The following is a 3,766-nucleotide window of genomic DNA, read 5'->3' on the forward strand; positions in this document are numbered from 1 at the left end:
AATGGTGTTTTTTTTTGTTTCTCTATTTGATTGTTTTTGTTTGGTTTTTTTTTTTGTTCTTTTTGTAAGAAAAGAAAAAAAAAAAGAGAAAAAAATGTTTTTATGTATTTTCACAGAATAGCTTTTAAAGAAACCTGGGATCATACTGGTTGGATATAACCACTTAACATGTGAGTTCAGAGAAAGTAAAAAGTACTTAACAGCTTCTAGTTCCATATTTTGAAAGCCAAATACATTGAGAAATAGAGAGTGAGATCTTAAAGTCATGTAATTAATTCTTAATTTAAAAAAACTTTCCTGTATATTTTATTCTGTAACATTAGGTGTTGATATGATCTTTAAGTCAATGCTTGATATTTGGAAATAATCCTTCTTGGCTTTTTATTGTTGGAGTTGCTGCAGCAATTTACCTTCATTCTTTGTCTCTGTTTGCTTCAGTGCTTTTGCTACTTGTGTTTTTTTCTGATGAGGACAACGGTTACCACTCTGTTTTTCAAGAAAAAAACTAATGTGTTTACATGCCATGAATGGAAACCACTGAACAGTATGTTAGAGCATTTTAGCATTACATTTGGAATATAAATCATGAGGCATCCACATTCATATGGCTTAGATGATGGTTCAAAATGCCAAATAAGTCAGAGTGCCAAATTCTAGTGCCAGTAGAAATAACATAGTTTTATTATAACAAATAACTGTCATCTCAGTGAATGTAAATGACTCTGATACATTCTACAGTATAACTTTTGTGTACAGTTGATGGCAATGACAATGCTAATAACAATAGCCTTTTCGCTTTGCTTTCTTGTCTCCATATATTTTGCATTGAGCTGACAATGAAGTAGCACCAGTTGCATGTTGTTGCCGCATATACTACATATGTTTGTTTCATTACTGCCAAGCATCCGTTTTCATTTTAATGCTATGATTGTGAGGTTAACTGTTTGAAATTGGAACTATAATGTAAGACATACAGTATATATATAAATATATATATAGATATATAGATATACACAAAATATATATGCATAAAACATATATTTTATATAAAATGTTAAAACATTCAAATATTATACCCTGTTACAAAAGCTACTCTACTTCCATGAAATGTTAAATTAATGGTTAGTATTATCAAAAATGTTTTATTTCTTTTTACATTCTGTTTTGCACAATTTTTAAGATGAGCACATTTCTCTTTAATTCTCTATTCAAAATTCAACCTAAACTGTACTTTTTTTAATGTGGTTTCTTGAAATCAACATTTGACTCATAAACCATAGTTGCTAATCAGTTTGTTACATATTCAGGCTTATCACTGACATTTTGTATATGGAATGTGTGCTAACTTCTTTATTTTTTGGAACTATTTCTAAATAAAAGTTGCTGATTTCTTGTTACTCTCATGGTATCATTTATTAAGAATAAGATAATGTCAACCCTGTGGTACAGAGCCTTCCAGCAACATGGTATCCAGTCAGTTAGTTTGTTCAAATCACATTTTGTCTGCTATAGGTGATTCAAATTAAAATGTGTCATTTTGCAATACGTCTTTAAGAGTTTTTGCGACATGAATTTTAATCAGTATGCCTTACAGCTAGTGTTGGGATTGTTATTTTAAAAAGTTATAGTTACTAGTTAATAATACAAAAAAAAAAAAAAGAAATGAAAGCATGGAAGTGAAAAATAATGCTTGTCAAGCGATTTACAAATGATATAAATACTTTGCAATAGAATTAATAGGGTTTACACCATTCCAGAAAAAGTGAAAAGCACAGAAAGTTAAGAGTGACTCCTGCAGACAGCTATCATTAAGTGTTGAGATGGATTAGCTCCTTTAGATTAGAGCTTCTAGCTGATCCGTAAAAGTCTTTGTTCCTGCACATAAAGAGCAAATTGCTTAAAGGTTTAGTCTTTGACTTCAGCAAAAGGTTTTCTTTAGGGACACTGTCACTGAATCTGTGATTCAGTGTCATCGTCTTTCCTTTCAATCGGTGTTCAAGGTACAGTGTATGCTGATCCCAGCCAATCTCAGCAAATCAGCATCACGCATGTGTATCCCAGTTCTTTGCTCCTCTCTGCCTTAAAAACGCCCCTCTGCAGGCAGCAGGGAGACCATGGGTGTGTTCGATTTCAGTGGCTGGGTCATCCAAGGACGACCCGTCCTTTCGGGGGTTTATAAGGAGACCTTATGAGTTTGGCTATGGAGATCCTCCAGCCTTTTCTGTTTGTCTATCACCTAGCAACCCTGATAGTTTACACACAAAGCAGGCAAAGAATGAATGCCGAAACTCTCACTACTGTTCCATGTGCAGTAGCATCTGTTCAGTGGCAGTACAGCCATTGCGCATATCAGATTGCAGTCCCTACACTGAAGAGATATTGGAATCTTTGCTAAAATGTCAGCCAAACCCATTTTTACATGGACAGGTATAACATCTTAACAAACCAAACATTACCCACTGCATATCTGACTCACTAACCATGTAAACAACTATTTAAATTAATTTCAGACGGTACTATTCACATATTTATATTATATTAAACTGCACTTACTGTACAATATTTGCCACTGTTCTGCATCATTTAAATTTTTCCTCTGAGCATGGAGCAGCCGTCTTCCGTGGACTCACAATGAATCATGGGATACCCAAAGCTACAGATGATATGTCCTTTAAAACGTGCAAAAAGAAGGCTGCATATGTCGAACGTCATCCTTTTCGAACAGGCCACGGTGCTACACTATGACTATTCCAAAAACTACATCAAAAGTCTACTAAAAAGTACGTCCATGTGCAGCACATTTTTGTTGAGTGTTCGTCACTAAAGAATTCCATTATATAGGAGGAATGCAATTAGTACCAACTCACAGCTCATTCCGCAAGTCAGTGGTATATGAGCAAACTGAAATGAACTCAATTCATCCATCCATCTTCTAACACACTTAATCCCAAGTGGGGTGGCGAGGGGTGCTGGTGCCTATCTCCAGCTGTCTACAGGCGAGAGGCGGGATACACCCTGGACAGGTCGCCAATCCATCGCAGGGAAACAGAGAGACACAAAGGAAAAACAACCTTTCACACATGCACTCACACCTAAGGAGAATTTTAGACAAGCCAGTTAACCTAACAGTCATGTTTTTGGACTGTGGGAGGAAGCTGGAGTACCTGGAGAGAACCCACGCATGCTCAGGGAGAACATGCAAACTCCATGCGGAAAGACCCTGGGCCAGAAATCAAACCCAGAACCTTCTTGCAGCAAAGTTGCAGTGCTACTCACTGCGCCACTGAGCAGCCCCTAAACTAAATTCAATTGAAATTAATTAGTCTAACTTGGCAAGGAGATCAGACCATGGCACTGCTTAGATGTTACATTTACATTAAACTTTACATTTCATTTGGAAATGAAGGTCCCAGAGTCTGGGTCCTGTATAAGGAGCCTATTCATCCACTGGGCAACTATGCTTTATTTTTTCCACATTAATGCTTATTTCTGTTGACAGGTTTTATGGAGATGCTGATTTAATTTTCCATTTGCCAAAAGGTTGCTATGATGTCCATGGCCAGTTTGATGGAAGAAATGCAGAGATCCAGTGGGTTCAAAGTTTTCAAGAGAGCAATGCAAGAACACAGAGCCAAACATGGAAATAAGCTGACTACCATTATTAAAACAAGTGTCACTTCTTTAAACCTGCACACTTTGTTCTTCCACTAAATCTTCCTTAATTACGTTTGGATGCAGAACACTGTGTAAAACCACCTACATTTAC

The 3,766-nt window shown here is 36.2% G+C and overlaps 1 protein-coding gene across 4 annotated transcripts in view; it reads left to right on the top strand.

Annotated features, from left to right (window-relative positions):
• Nucleotides 1–1,397, top strand: part of gria2b (glutamate receptor, ionotropic, AMPA 2b) — a 69,829-nt gene extending 68,432 nt beyond the window's left edge. For all 4 annotated transcript variants that reach the window (XM_038269089.1, XM_038269096.1, XM_038269088.1 and 1 more), the window contains exon 16: nucleotides 1–1,397. This exon is cut by the window's left edge. The gene's annotated coding sequence lies outside the window, so the exon portion shown is untranslated.
• Nucleotides 1,398–3,766: the final 2,369 nt, after the last annotated feature.

Source organism: Cyprinodon tularosa, unplaced genomic scaffold, assembly GCF_016077235.1.
Source record: "Cyprinodon tularosa strain WSP-4 unplaced genomic scaffold, ASM1607723v1 ctg72, whole genome shotgun sequence".
In the NCBI taxonomy this organism is placed as follows: domain Eukaryota; kingdom Metazoa; phylum Chordata; class Actinopteri; order Cyprinodontiformes; family Cyprinodontidae; genus Cyprinodon; species Cyprinodon tularosa.